The sequence below is a fragment of the Carassius gibelio genome, chromosome A6, assembly GCF_023724105.1.
Source record: "Carassius gibelio isolate Cgi1373 ecotype wild population from Czech Republic chromosome A6, carGib1.2-hapl.c, whole genome shotgun sequence".
NCBI lineage: Eukaryota > Metazoa > Chordata > Actinopteri > Cypriniformes > Cyprinidae > Carassius > Carassius gibelio.
Window position 1 is genome coordinate 6,366,876 of NC_068376.1, and position 17,070 is coordinate 6,383,945.

General features: G+C 38.3%; 1 long non-coding RNA gene across 1 annotated transcript in view; it reads left to right on the top strand.

Moving 5' to 3' along the window:
• The window catches only part of LOC128016147 (uncharacterized), a 41,185-nt gene that overhangs the window by 12,553 nt on the left and 11,562 nt on the right, over window positions 1-17,070 (top strand). The window lies entirely within an intron of this gene.

The window sequence follows — 17,070 nt, forward strand, 5'->3', positions numbered from 1 at the left end:
GGATTAACAGGTCCTGTTCACCGAAACTCTATGACTGTGACTTAATTGAGTTCATAATTGCATTAGCTTGCTTCACTTACCAACTGAGCTTACAGGATGAGTTTTAAAAATTACCAGCTTAAGCATTATAGTGACAAAACGGCCAAGTGCATTAAATGGGTACTATCTAGTTGGTACTTGCTAGGATAACCTTAATGGAAACCTAAATTTCAAAAGTGTTTCCATTATTATGTTTGTTCTGATATATCATAGTCGCCAAGTCTTTAGCCAATTAAGACATTATTGGTTTTCTAAACAGTTTTCTTTTTTTTAATGGGCTTGCAAAAGATATAGTATAGATGTGTTCCCCAAGTGTCCCATGCTCACCGATGATGCATTTATTTGATTATTGATTATTATGAATTCTTATGAATTAAAAAAAAATGTATTTAACATAATGTAATTTATTCATGTGATGCAAAGCTGTATTTTTAGCATTATTACTGCAGTCAGAAGGATCTTTGTCGTCTCCAGACTGTCCAAAATTCTGCTGCTAGGTTTTTAACCCACACGAGTAAAAGGGCACATATTACTCCTATTTTAGCTTCTCTTCATTGGCTACCAGTGAAATTTAGAATGCCCTTTAAAATTTTGGTTCTAACTTTTAGAGCCTTACAAGGACAGGCTCATACATCTCTGACCTGATAGCTGCGTACGTCCTCACGTAGTCTGAGATCAACAGGCCAGAGATTTTAAGTTGCCCCCCTTACACATTTTAAAACTAGAGGGGACCGTTCGTTTCAAGTTGTGGCACCTCGGTTGAGGAACGCTTTGCCTCCTGCCATACGCTGCTTGGAATGTGTGGAAAATTTTAAAACCCAGTTGAAAACCCTTCTTTTTAAAGAGGCTTTTAACTAGACTGTAGGGTGGCCTTATGTGTACTTCTGTTTATTTTTGATTATGTGCTGTAATGTATTTATAAGTGTTGTGTATTCCACCTATTGTTGTGAAGCACTTTGTGATTTTTATCTGTGAAATGTGCTATACAAATACATTTTACTTACTTACTTACTTCAGTGTCACGTGACCTTTCAAAAATCAATCTAATGTTCTGATTTTCACGCTCAAGAAACATTTCTTATTATAATAAATGTTGAAAACAGTTGTGTTGCTTAATACTGTGCAAATTGTGGTATATTTTTTACACAGGATTCTATGATGCATAGAAAGTTGAAAAGAATAGCATTTATTTGAAACTGTTTTGGGGTTAAGCAAGACATTTCCAAAGGGACAAATGGGACAATTTTTACCCATTTTATATACAAATAATTAGGCAGTGTAGCTTTAATTTAGTGTAAAAAATCTAATTTAATTTAGAGTTCAAATCAAAATCAGAAGTTTTTGTTTAGGCCGGTGACACACTGGATGTGTGGTGTAAGCATCTCAGCTGCGTGGCGTGTCCGTTTTTAATTCGGCTCCCATGTTAACAGGTTAGAGCTTGCAGACTGCCTGCGTGAGACGTGCGGAAAACAGGTGCATGCTAGAAATAAAACCGACTCCTATTTTTCACGCGACACGCAAGCGTGTTGGAAGCGTTTCCAGGCAAAATAGAATAGGTAAATATGTTTATATTTCATTTTGTACACAAATACATATTAATTAATGACATTTTGATGTTTGAAAGTCTATAGGTTTATAGATTTTCAAATATTACACCTGTCAAACATCTTATTTTGCCGTCAATACTGTTGACGGTGTCCTTTATCAGTAGGCTTTATATTTATGCTGAACATGAAGGTGTAGGTGTGTAAAAAAAATGTTGAAATTGTTGTCATGAAGACAAGAGCCTGGTTTTCGGCGGCCTCCCTCTGTGTCACCTACAGCAGCAGCAGCGTGCCAGCGCTGCGTCAGGCACGGTCCTGGTGTGTAAAGACACGGAAAACACGAAGCAGCCGCCACGCAACCGCCACGCAGCAGAAACACCATGCTCACTCCACGCAGCTAGTGTCACCGGCCTTAGACTAGCATTTTTACCTATAAAAAACTTACATCCTTTATTTTCAAAGATTCAATTCATTATTTTAATTTAAATTCCACATTGCTCAAACTATGCACGTCTACTAGTTTGAATGGGCATGATGTTTTTGCCTAAAACCTTATTTTGTTACACAAACTTTCAGTGACAGCAACATTTCCATTAGCTCTGAATCACAAATTCCAACTTGATGATATTGAGCTCAGAGCTGAGATCACCATTAGGGCTACAACCCATTGACGAGTTCCCTGAAAGTGATGCTTGGCGATTGGCAAATTAGACGGCTCCTGTCTTTTGTTGTCGACACTAATGGAAAGATAGGACTGGCTGATGATTGTCAGGGTGATATCGGGAGCTCAATAATACATCTTTATTTAGACCCACGCACAAGCAAGCAGGATAAGGGGCTTGAGTGAAGAGAAGTGCATTAGCAGGCATTAGCGAGCATGCTAATCATCACTCAGGGGAGGAAAGAGGAAGCCAGGAGAGAATAAAAAGGACTGAAGCAATGCTCCACTCTCAAACATGGGAGAGCACATTTACTCTAAACACAGGGATGCAGATTATCAGATTCAAGTGTTTATGGACTTTACATACAATCAATATCAAATTCAAAAGAGACCCATGCTTTCTCTTCCTATTTATTTTTTTTATTTTTTTTACCAAATCATTATGCAAAGTATGATTTCTTCCACAAACATTTGTGACGGTCCAATAGCTATTTTGTGTAATCGAATGTACAGCAATGTCCATTTCAGTGCCAGCCACAGGAGCTTTACACTTACACATCCAATCACAATTGGACACTGATAAGTCCAGGTGAAAATGATGTCCAATCAGTCCACAATCATAGTCTCTAAACATTAAAGTTTCCTGATGTGTACCTAACAACAGCAAATGATCATCTGTCAGCCATTGTGCGAAAACAAGGGCTATACTCTGCTCCATAAAATGTTACATTTGTGATAAGCTTTTTGTGCTTTTTCAGCATGCAGTAATATAGTAAATGATGCAACATGCACTGAAAAATGGTAAAGAAACAATTTTCACTCTGAACGTTTTATATATTTCACTAACAGTTACAAAGAAATTGCAAGTAACCACTTGAATTAAATGACAAATTTTAAAGTAGTGAAATCAGATTTTTTTTTCTTTCTTTTTTACATACTCCAGTAATCTTTGTTTCATTTGCAACTTCAATTTTATTTTATACTGGGTTGCAAACCATTCAAAATTAAAATCAAGAAATTCAGTTTCTGAATTTTAATTGATTTAGAACTGAAGTAGCAAACAGGATGTAGAATTAGAAATCTGAATATCCATGTAAAAAAAAAAACCTTGACTGTTGGCTTGACAAGGCCATGTTTAAAAGTTCTTAAAGTTTGACGATATATCAGATTTGAATCGGATAAAAAAATGGATTGCTCAAATAAGGAAAAAAAGGAATTTCTAAAATATATATCTTGGTGCTGCTCAATCTTACTGCTGCGTTTTACATTATTGATCATGATATTTGTATTGCTTGGTTCATTAATTATGTTGGTATGTCAGGAATAACTGTTTTAAATTGGTTTACTTTAAAACCAAAATTGGTCGGGGACCGACAAATTAGGATATTACTTTGATAGACCAATCTACTTTGAGTGTAAACTAAACAAGCCAATGCACATTGGCAGGCAATTATTGCATCCAGCTTCAGCTGATCACAGCATGAGTATAAAAAGCCAAGAGGTGTAATGCATACCAGCTTTTTGCTACAGACCTGTGGCTCTAACATCTGTGGTCATGAAGTCATTTGAAGGTCAATATTGTGCAAATTGTGGTATATTTTTTTCCACAGGATTCTGGTGCATAGAAAGTTCAAAATAACAGCATTCAGTAGAAACTGTTTTCGGGTTAAGTAAGGCATGTCCAAAGGGACAAATGGGACAACTTTTACCCATTTTATATACAAAGAATTAGGCAATGTAGTTTTTTATTTAGTGAAAGGTGATCCTTTCACTGGATCGTCAAAATGGGACTGCCTTACTTCCAGCAACATCTAGAAAAACCAAGGATTTATGTAAGGATCCTATTTGTGGACTTCAGCTCAGTTTTTAACACTATCATCCCAAACATCTTCCTGCCCAAACTAATTCAGCTCTCCATCCCCACCTCTGTCTGCGAGTGGATCACCAGCTTCCTGACAGACAGGCAGCAACTAGTGAGGCCTGGAAAATTCTCATTCAGCACCTGTACCATCAGCACTGGTGCTCCCAGGGGTCGCATCCTCTCCTCACTGCTGTTCACCCTCTACACAAATGACTGCACATCTAAAGTCCCCTCTGTCAAGCTCCTGAAGTTTGCAGATGACACCACACTCATCGGACTCATTCAGGATGGTTAAGAGTCTGCTTACAGACAGGAGGGTAAAGAGCTGGCTGTCTGGTGAATTCTTAACAACCTGGAGCTCAATAGGCTCAAAACTCTGGAGATGATCGTGGACTTCAGGAAAAACCACACTCACCATCATGGACAGCAATGTAATGAGGGTGGAGTCATTCGGGTTCCTGGGCACCACCATCTCCCAGGACATGAAGTGGGACAATCACATAGACTCCATTGTGAAAAAGGCCCAGCATAGGTTGTACTTCCTTTGTTAAGGAAGTTCAACCTGCCACAGGGGCTGCTGAAACAGTTCTATTCCGCCAATCTGTCCTCTGCACTTCTATAACTGTCTGGTTCAGCTCAGCTACCAAATTTGACCTCAGAAGACTACAGAGGATAGTTGGCACTGCTGAGTGAATCAATGGTACAACCCTTCCTTCTTTCCAATAACTGTACTTCAGAGTGAGCAACAGGGCCAGTAAAATCACTCTGGATCCCTCACATCCAGCACACTCCCTCTTTGAACTGTTGCATTCCGGTCGACGCTAGTGATGGAAAGTTTGGATCATTTTACTGACTTAGTCCTTTGAGTCTCGTTCAGCAAAATGAACAAATCTTTTTTAAGAGTCACTTCATTCATTTTCGCAAAATGTATAAAATGTAAATGTTACATGTTACTTCCCTAAGTAAAAATAACAGCATTCAGTAGAAACTGTTTTCGGGTTAAGTGACTTAGTCCTTTGAGCTCCAGGTTGTTAAGAATGCACCAGACAGCCAGCTCTTTAACCTCCTGTCTGTAAGCAGACTCTTAACCATCCTGAATGAGTCCGTTGAGTGTGGTGTCATCTGCAAACTTCAGGAGCTTGACAGAGCTTGACATAAATGTTGATCACACTACAAACAATACAAAACTATAATTCTATAAGAAACAGAAAAGATTAATTAATTATTTACCTTGGTCTTTAGCCTATGATAAGCTCACCTCACCTCTTATCTGACAAGTCTTCTGGTTGAGTCATTCCTTCATCACGTGACAGCCACATAAAATTAACCAATGCAGTTTGTGCTGGAAAGAGATTTGATTACTTCACCCCGGCTCAGACTGAATAGGTAAAGCTTATGGGGTTGTCACGTGATGAAGGAATGACTCAAACCAGAAGACTTGTCACATTTTGAACAAAACGGCTCGAAAATTACAAAGACTCAAAGGAGGTGAACTAATTTCAGTACAGAACCCATAGGATGTTGTGCATGCGAGACTAAACGAATCACACCCCGAGACGACTCCGAGATGACTCGGGTCATTCCGATTGACATTAAAGATTTGTTCAATATTAAAGAATCATTCAAGAATTGAATTGATTGTAGTCGACACTACAGAGCTCTGAGCACCAGAACTGCCAGACACAGTTTCTTTTAGGGCTGGGCGATTTTATCGATTCTGCGATATAAATCGATATTTTTTTTCCAAAGAAAGTATCGATTTTTTAGCCGCGAGTATCGATACATATGTCCCATTCAAATTCCCCGTGTTTACCCCCGTTGGCGTTGCAGGAAGAGTGATTTTGGTCAGCCAGCCGCTAGTGTTGCTGTAGAGCAAGTTACCCGTACTAAGTTTACACAGACTACCTCTTCCTGTTTACGAAGTCAGAGCGAGGATATTCAGAGAATGGCGGCGAATATAAATCCGGCACCCGCCGGCTTCAAAGCAGATGTGTGGGAGCACTTTGGTTTTAAAAAAAAAGAAGGAAAGCAACGACTTGGATAAAAGCGTCGCGGTTTGTAAGCTATGTGGCACTAATGTAAAATATTCCGGCAATACCACAAATTTACGATCGCACTTAAAACGTCACCACCTGGAAAAGTTTAAGCTTACGGAGGACCCAAAGCAGCATCGGCCGCGTGACCCAAAACAGACTACGCTGGACATTGATTGCGGTTGATCCCACAAGTTTCCATCTGCTTCACCACGGTCGCAGAAGTCCATTGCCTACTTTATTTGTCAGGATTTCAGACCGTAATCAGTGTTGGAAAACCCAGGCTTTAGGCGCATGGTGAACGCGATGGAGCCCCGCTATCCTATTCCAACCCGCGAACACCTCACCAAGGTTTGCATTCCCGGGCTGTACTCTCAGACAAGGGCACACGTTAAAGCTTCCCTGGCCAGCGCGGAGAGAGTTGCCCTGACGTGCGACGGCTGGACCTCGCGCGCAACTGAAGCATATGTCACCATCACGGCCCACTTGCACTTTAACTCCATTGCTAATTGCAATCTTGCACTTTATTTACTTTATTTATTTATTTACTTTTCAAAGGCTTGTAAGCTACAGTTTGCACTGTTTCAATAAATAATTTTCTCAACACATCTTTGATTAATTTTGTCCAGCATTTATTTTGCAAGCTGTCTGATGTTTTTAGAGTTTTCATTTCAATTAATTAAATCCAAGTAAATGAAACGCTCACAAGATGTCAACAAAATCACTCTGTGCCCTTTAAATCTATCAGAAAATGATGTAAAAGTATCAAATTATATAGAATCGTATCGAATCGCATCGTTGGTTGAATATCGTGATATATATTGTATCGTGAGCTGAATATCGGGTATTGCATCGTATCGTGAGATTAGTGTATCACTACAGCCCTAGTTTCTTTCCTCAGACAATCTATCTCATGAACACTTAACAGTTATCTTGGAACACACAACACTATATACATTACCTATGTAACACCATACTTGTTTACATTTCAAATTTGCACACATCATACCTGTATATCATAACTGTCTATATTATATTTAGTTTTTTTGTACATTGTCTATTTTGTCTATTTTTATATTATTATTATTATATATTATTATTATTATTATTATCTGTGTCCTGTATTGTGTCATTGTGCTACACTACATTTATGTGCCACACAGACTGCTCTACCTGTTGGTCTTTACATGGATGCATCTTACATTATGATGTGTAGTCCCATTTATTTAGTGCACTGATAATCCAGATCTGGAAAGGTGTGTATCTAGATTCTAGATTATGGTTTTACAATCCATAAATGGTGTTATTGGTCCTCGATTAATTTCAGTACAGAACCCATAGGATGTTGTGCATGCGAGACTAAACGAATCACACCCCGAGACGACTCCGAGATGACTCGGGTCGTTCCGATTCACATTAAAGATTTGTTCAATATTAAAGAATCATTCAAGAATGGCCCCTCACTAGTCGACACTACAGAGCTCTGAGCACCAGAACTGCCAGACACAGTTTCTTTCCTCAGACAATCCATCTCATGAACACTTAACAGTTATCTTGGAACACACAACACTATATACATTACCTATGTAACACCATACTTGTTTACATTTCAAATTTGCACACATCATACCTGTATATCATAACTCTCTATATTATATTTAGTTTTTTTGTACATTGTCTATTTTGTCTATTTTTATATTATTATTATTATTATTATCTGTGTCCTGTATTGTGTCATTGTGCTACACTACATTACCTCCAGTGGGGTGGATTCCGTTGCCTCTGCCGCTATCTAAGGCTCATCCAGGCGGCTGTCAAAACTACTTCTGGCAGTAGCACGGGTTTGAGGGTCTCAGTGCTGGCAAACCCTTAAGGGAACCAACCCTCGGGGGACAATCACTCCTCCAGCACCCTCGACGGTGGTGCAGTTAAGGGGTATTCGGCGATCGCACCGGTGGAGCAGTCGGTAGCGATGCAATTCTGTCCTAAGTCCCTGTACCTGTTGCTCCCTTCCCAGGCCTGTAGGCATTCGTCTGGTCTAACTGACAGTCCCAATAAGGGTTGTGGGGAAGTTGCTTCCGCCTTACACTCTATGGCGTTACTGCAGATGCACCAGAATCTGCATGAGGGTGGTCATGATCCGGAAGTTCTGAAAGAGCTCCGAACCACCACTGACCTTGCGCTCCGAGCAACGACTGTCACAGCGAGTTCTCTGGGTCGTGCAGTGTCCACGCTTGTGGTCCAGGAATGCCATCTCTGACTGTGACTGGCTGACATGAGGGACACAGACAAAGTATGGTTCCTTAATGCCCCTGTGTCCCAGACTGGCCTCTTCAGCAACGCGGTTGAAAGCTTCGCCCAGCAGTTCTCGGCTGGACAGAAGCAGACGGAGGCGATGCAACACATCCTGCCGCCTCTATCCTTCCGCAGTGCCCTAGTCTGCTCGTCACCGAGGGCGGCCCCCTGTGTCCGCCCCCATTCCTGCACAGCATCCGCAACAGTCTCCAGCCAAGCAGCCTCCAGGCCCCCGTCAAACCTGGTGGCAAGCGGTGGTGAACGCATCACTCTTTTCCCAGGGCCAGATGGAGAATGTTTTGTGTTGTTTTACCCCACCATTGGCCTTGCAGTCGGTAAACAAATTCTCAACAACAGAGCATTTTTTTCTATCTCTGGGTCCCAGGAAGACACAAAGAGTTGTGGACGGCCCAACACTGGACCTCACTCATCCTCCTCCTTTGCCAGCCGGCAGCTTCGGGCTGTTCGAGAGCATCAACAAAGCCCCTACTCACACACCCTCTGCCAACCTGTGGAACCAGGTATTAGTTGCACTGCACCCTCAGAAGCTCAGACCTGTTTGCCTTTCCAGAGACCTCTCACTGCCAGTTGTTCTACACCCTGACCGAGGGAACACTCGTCACGGACGCACTGGCACACAGCTGGCTACAGCAAAAAGGGGCGCAAGTGGCTCACACAGGGCCCTGGAAGGGGCAGTATCCATGGCACTTTGGTAGGGAATCCCAATTCGTTGGTCACCGACGTGACGTTGAGAATGACATTCCCTCATTAACCCTCATTCCATGAAGAAGGGAACAGAGATGTCACTTCCAGTCGCCACCGGCTTGGCTCCTCAGCGATAACCTGGCATTGCACCTGCTGCCTTCTTGTACCCGCATTGTGATCAGCTGCAGCTGGATGCAATAATTGCATGCCAATGTGCATTGGCTCGTTTAGTTTACACTCTAAGTAGATTGGTATATCAAAGCAATATCCTAATTTGTTGGTCAATGACGTGACGTCCATATGTAACCGAGATGTTCTTCTGCAGTGCCGCAGGTTTCATGCTTCTTCTGGGCTCTATTTTCAGAAAATATAGGGTGTCTTTCCATTGTTTTACCATTTCTCACGATTTTATCTTTTTTACTTTTATGCTCTTTGGCTTCTTTCAGTTGATGTTGTAAAGCACTTTGGTCATCTGGTCCTGTTTTTATATATATTGAAATGTAATTACAGTGATAAAGTAGAAGTACCCTTTTAGTACAGTAAAAGAACAGCTGTCACAAATATTATATTTAATTGTATTTTATTTATCACTGCATATTTTTTACAAGGACACAATCATCAGAGATTAATTAGTCAAAGGAAGTTTATAAAAATTGCATCTCTTGGCAGAATATTTGTGTATTTCTTGTGGATAATGAGAGGTCTGGTTGAAAAATAGAAAATGGAAGAGGATGTTTGTAGTTTTATTGTGCAGTTTTTCGGTCTCTTCAAATGAAAACATTTGAAGTGGTCACACAGACTGCTCTACCTGTTGGTCTTTACATGGATGCATCTTACATTATGATGTGTAGTCCCATTTATTTAGTGCACTGATAATCCAGATCTGGAAAGGTGTGTATCTAGATTCTAGATTATGGTTTTACAATCCACAAATGGTGTTATTGGTCCTCGATTAAAAAACATGGGATTTCCAAAACTGGATCATTGTGATCTGGATTTATCTTTTTAAACTTGATGTAAAGAAGCCCTTTGCAGAGATATATTGAATCCTATAGTTTTTTATTTTCAATGAAGAGGAAGCCACAGTTATAGACACACTCTATACACTAGTGGCAAGTGGAAGATTGATTCAAATGTATATGCATTTTTCTGTCACTGCAAGGAGATAAATCTGCACCCAGATAGATTTTTAGACTGAAGAAAACAAGCCAGGTCAGAGCTCAAGGGCAATAAATAATTCAGAAATGTAAAGGCACTTCTGATTAGGGCAAACACCTGTGTTTTTCAGCAGCCCAGATGTAAGTGAGGTGTAATCAGATTGAGTCAGTGTCTTATTAAAACAGGCATGAATACCTGTAATTGTAATTGATCTTCCAGGTGTTCTGAACACATGTACATTCTCTCACTAGAGGCACACTTTAAGAATTTAAAGGACAATCTGCAAAGCACTTTTTTCCTTAAACACAGACTATGTGTATATTTCATGTGTTGAATTTTCCTCATGAACCAGTGAAATTTCAAACCTTTAATCAGGCTCTCTGTTTCTATTATTTATTGGATGAATAGAAAGTTGAAAAGAAAGCTGTTTGTGAAATCGTGTAACATTATAAATATTACATTATGTACATACTGTTATGTTGAGAGTCAGAGACGTTCGGATCCATATGCAGAACTTTATTATAAAAATGGTCAGACAGGCAGTAATCAGGAATGGCATCAGGTATGTCAGGGATATCCAGAATCAATAACAGTCACAAGCAGAGGTCGGGGCAGGCGGCAGAGAAACAAAGACGGTATACACAATCCAAAAATCAGACACAGGAAGAACAAACACAGGAAAACCGCTCAGAAATGCTAGACGTGGCTAAACAAGACTTATCCCAGACTGAGAGTGATTGTGCTGCTTATATGTGTGTGTGTGTGTGTGTGTGTGTGTGTGTGTGTGTAATTAGATGCAGGTGTGTGTGTGTGCAATCAGTCCCAGGAATGAGGCATGATGGGAAATGGAGTTCGAAAAAGGGGATGAAACAGAAATGCCAGAGTCCTCAGTGGAGTGCCCTCTATTGGAGTTTATGAGCACTCCAGCTGATGATTGTGACACATCCTGCCACTTTTGATCAAATTGTCCTTGATTAATAAATAAATTTATTTCTTAACATTTATTGAACGCTAGTTTATTTTTAGAGTAAATGTGCCCATTTCTAGTCTTTCATCAGACTTCTAATTTAAAAAAAGTGTCACCGTATTTGGATACTCTTTTTTGATGTTGTCATAAATATAAATGGTCTTCACATGCATGGTCATTCACATACTGCATTTGCAATAAAAAGCTGCTTCATCACTGACAAATGATAGAAGACATTTGAAGGTTTTGTTTCCTACATTGGACTGTAGGAAAATATCCATCTCATTCTGTTTCTTTTTTTTTGTTTTATTCTGTGTCCCGTTACTATTTCATTGTGCAAAACCACTGCAAACAATGCTGTCCGAATGAATCAAGCTGAGTCATGAATAATTCATACCTTTCTGCAAAACCGTTGGACCGGTAAGATCAATAGTGATTCATCTGGCATCGCTTGTTCTGATGCCAAACAGCTGAAACACATTATTCCTGAAATATTAGCATAATATACAAAAAAACAAACAAACAAACGTATGATTCCTGAAATATTATCAGGGATATGATTCTCAGGTTGATATACAGAAATCTCTATTGTCAGACCAGGATTTATCAGTAATATTTTACTTGGGCACAGTAGTATTTCTCTGGTGCTTGTGTCCAGTAAAAAGGATCTTGCAATGCACCTGTCATGTCTTTTTATCGAAATGTGAAATGTGTTCCACTCTATATTGCTTTTGAAAGTGATATTGTAGTAACTGCTACTATGTAAGGTTCAAGTTCTAAATTGCAATTTAAGAGAACTGAGTTATATGTGATTCATATATAATCAATTAAAAATGAATTCAAGCTTAGATTGTCGTTATAAAACCTTAAAGAGAATTAACATTTTCAAGCCATGGGTTCTCTCTGGAATTTCCCATGTGGTTTCACAGTCATGAGAATAGGTTTTAGGGTTTATGAATAAAATAAGGTTTGTGGTTAACATTACTTGAAGAGATTTTCCAGTTTTGTTCTGCTAAATATATCACATAGTCCTACCTAAAGTCTTACCATAGTCCTAAACAAATTATGAGTAACAGCTTTTTATAAATGATCCTGCTTGGCTCCATGACAAATGTGATGAACAGCTTTTTTTAACAATATATTCCACAATAAATAAGTAAATACATTTCCAAGGTTTTTTTTAGTAAATATTTCAGTATTATCACAGTGAAGATATTGGCAGATTTTATAACTGTGAAGATAGAGATCAGCAGAGACTTTACATACTGTAGGCCTTTTCCTGTAAAAACCTCTCTTTCTATCTCTCTCTTCCTCTTTCCTCTACTCTCACTGTCTGTCAGCAGTGTGCCAGCCATTGTTCAAAGCCAAAAGTCTGTTTTCTGTATAATCAATACAACTCTCGGATTCATCACACATTTGGATGCTGTTGTTTACTATCTAAACTGAATCTGGACCAAAATCAACGCAATTTGCTTTTGTTTTGTCTTTTCCTATGGAGAGTCTAACAATGCTCACTGCTAGCCACATTAGAGCTGAATAGAATAATTTACATGCTGTCTTTTGAGATCATGGATGAATGGATTTTCACCATTACATCGCTTGTTCACCAATGGATCCTCTGCAGTGAATGGGTGCCGTCAGAATGAGAGTCCAAACAACTGATAAAAACATAATAATTATCCACAAACAGGCCACATGACCCCAATTAATCAATTAACATCTTGTGACGTGAAAAACTGCATTCTTTTAAAGAAACAAATCCACTATTAAGGCATTTTAACATTAAATCGTTGCCTCAGTTGTCCTCTCACAATAAATTCCATCAATATATTTTATTATTCTAATTGTTTTGGACTGTTTTACTCTGTAAGTGGTGCTTGATCTGTGCATATTTCTCTTCTGATTCATTCAGGATGACCTTTTCACTACAGAAATCAATATTATAGCTAAATGACTGGAAGTAACAGTTTGAAGCTAAAAGCCACTTAATGATGAATTTCTTTGTTAGAAACAAACAAGATGTTAATTTATGGATTTGAGTCATGTGGATTATTGTGATGTTGTATCAACTTTTTGGACTTTCATTCTGATGGCACCCATTCACTGCTGATGACCCACTAGTGAGCAAGTGATGTAATATTAAATTTCTCCAAATCAGTTCTGATGAAGAAACATCTTGGATAGCTTTTAGGTGAGTAAACCTTTCAGCACATTTTCAGTAACATTATTAGTCAGATCTCTGAAATCTCAGTTGGCATGCCCCATGATCCATCTCAACTAGACTTCAGTCTGTTACTAACACAGATATGTAGTAATAAGGATTCAATGTGATCTACTGGAGTCAATAATTTCAGAGTAAAGAGTATCAATTAAAATGTAACAATGTATTATTATTCAGGTAAACATGTATTTGCCAAATAAATTATATATGAATCAATTCAATACAAGACATTAAATTCTTAAAAATAATCTAAGAGGAAAAAATGCATACCTGATCTCAGAAAGATACACAGTATGAAGTGTATGGACACTTCAGAGCAATACTTAGTTAAGAACTTAGACCAATAAAAAACATCATCCAAATGGAGATGGGAATTAACGATTTGAATTTGCATCAATCAAGGACTAGACGTGGAGAGTTTGCACCTTTTGGGGACAGATTGTATTTTGCATGAAAGACACTGGGAAGGGACACATGCTATACAATAAGCAAAATAGCTCTAAACTCTTAGGATCTTTATTACCTCATAACCTTTATTACCTTATTTACTTCTTGTAAGTTTGAGACCATTGTACCAATTGCACGATACAATAGTTATTTCAAATGATACCAAACATGACTGTGAAAATCACTTGGAACCATGTAGAACTTTATAGTATGCTATTGACCAATTCTGAGTGAGCTGAGTGAAGGAAAGGAAGTGAGGGAAAAGGAACAAATGTGAAAGTGGAATAGGTGAGATGCTTTCCAGCATCTTCTCTCAGTGAGATGTGGAAAAACATGTCTGTATGTTCATACACTGTATTTTTATTGTCCATATACAAGGAGATCAAAGTAACTTGAGGTTCTACCAGCCTTACACTATTCCTTCAAGAACTGTTTACTGTTTACTCATTGTGAAAACCCTTTTTGGAACCTTAAATTTTAAAAGTGAAAGATAATTTACAACACAACTGTTTTCTCTGAATTTTGTGTCAATCTATCAGGGAGTCCAGATACAGTGAGAAAGAACCTTCTTTTTATGTTCTTTTCAGCCTTGTGGTTAAGATCAAGCATAGAATCTGTTCTCTTTATGACCAACTCTCAGCTGTCAATTACAGATGAAGCAAACAGCCCCTGGTTGCCAGATTATAAAACAGCACTTCAAAAACTGATGGCTTAACATATGTACAACCATCTTCCCATGAGGCCATTTGACAGGTATTGTGAGTTTTCTTGCTTTCCATTAAGAGCACCTCAAAACATTTGTGTCACATCTGGAGGATATGGAAGCACTCAAACGGAACACAAGAGTACTCTTCATTCTCTGTAGGAAGAAAAGGGATGAAAGGAAACAAAACCAATAGGGAGATGGTGTATAAAAGATCTGTGGTGAGCATTAGGCATATAACAGCCACAGATAGCAGGGTATTAAGCACATCTGTTACTGGCTGAATAAATGTGCAGTGGAAAACGTGATGATGTCATGAGCTTCAATGCCTTACATAACTAAACTGTGCCATCAGAGGGCAGAAATGATGGAGAGATGAATGAGGAATTGGAGATGTAATTAACCCCAAATTCTCAGCCTCGATGCTATTTGAGAACATTATTAAAGAGCGTTCAAATTACAGATCGGATAGAAGGGACTGAGACCCTCTAGTTGCAGCCATATGTAGCTCTCTAGCTATCTCTGAAATCTTAATAATGACTACAATTAAAATAATAGCCTCAGTTAAAATAGCTACTGACAGCATTCACTACAGTGCTAGATATAGTCTGTAGTGTTACCACTTTATTTTTTTTATTATCTTTAAGAAAACTGCAGTCTAAATGGACAACTTTCTAAACATGTATATTTGCTACCTGTTTGCTAGGTTTTAGTAAAAGTAAAAGTAAAATAAATAAATATTTTCAGCCTAATGCGATTGATTTCCTCTCAAATAAACCAAATGCCCAACATAGGATGCTGACTGACGCGTAATGAGATTGAATTGAAGGTTATATTAATAAACATCAATCATCACTAGCAAACTGTCCCCACTGATAATATATGATGAACTATGTTGATAATATAACACTAGACAATACACGATACCAGGCAAAACTTGAGTGCAGCTAGTATACAATATATTGTGCTTTTATTATAAGAATTAATGTCCACTGTTGTGTTCTTGTACACTACATACAGTAATTGTGTTTTGTACAGATTGGGAGGGGGGACTAGTAATTTAGCACCAGTTCAGTAGCCAAAAGCTGTTTAGGAACAGATTAACTGTACTGTAATATGACAGTAGTACCTGTAGATGACCATCAGATTTCAGAAAATAATAAGAAAATATTACTGTGAACGAACTTTTTGTTTGTTTTGTTTCTAAATGCTACTATCCTCCAAAACTAGCCCCCTTTGAAGCATTATATAATTCAAGAACCGTTATGGGACAATATTCAGGAGAATGCTCAATTTTATTTTTCAGTGTGTGTGTGAAATGTGGTAAAGAAGAGAATAGCAAGAACTACATACTGTATGTACATTTTCTGAAAGAAAAATAAATAAATAAATAGTTTGCCCATACAAAACTTTCAAAAGTATTCTATGGTGTTGTGGATGGTTGCATATAAATGAAAACTATGTGAAGTGTTCTGAGCAAATTGCTGTGTTGTTGCTATGGGTTACAGTATTACCAATTTAACACTCCAGATTTGATACACTTTTAAGAACAAGGGTTCTATTGTTTCTTCGGCTTGAAACAATAGACCTTATGCTTCAGAGGAAAAAATGTGCAGCCATATTTAGAATTTTATCTTTAAACTTCCATTTTTGCTGCAGCTCTATAGCATCGCTGTTTAAGAGTAATTAGCTGTTGTTATAGAAAGTTATCATGTGCGCCTTAATGTTCAAAGCAGATGTCATAACAAATGTCCGTAGGCAGAGATTTTAAATGGAGAGGATCATTCATAATTTCATACTACCTTACCTTCACACTATGGAAATAAAAACAGAAGACAAAAGACAAAGAACACAGCGCTGAAAGGAGCTACATAAGGTCCATAGCAGAACCGTTTTCTTTTTCACAGAAGTGCTTTTAAAGTGACCTCAAAGGGTCTTATATACAGGTGCTGGTTATATAATTAGAATATCATCAAAAATTTGATTTATTTCACTAATTCCATTCAAAAATTTAAACTTGTATAATATATTCGGTAGCACTTTATTTTACAGTCCTGTTCCTCATGTACATACTATGTACTTATTATAGCAATTACAATAACTATGTAATAACTAGGTACTAACCCTGAACCTACCCATAAACCTAACCCTACCCCATGTAGTTATCTTGCGTTACCAGAACTTTCTTAGATAAATACACTGTAAGTACACTATAAGTACATGTTAGTACACGTACTGTAAAATAAAGTGCAACCATATATTCATTCATTTCACACGGACTCATATATTTCAAATGTTTATTTCTTTTCCTTTTGATGATTATAACTGACAACTAAGGAATTTCCCAAATTCAGTATCTCAGAAAATTAGAATATTGTGTAAAGGTTCAATATTGAAGACAACTGGTGCCACATTCTAATCAGCTAATTCACTCAA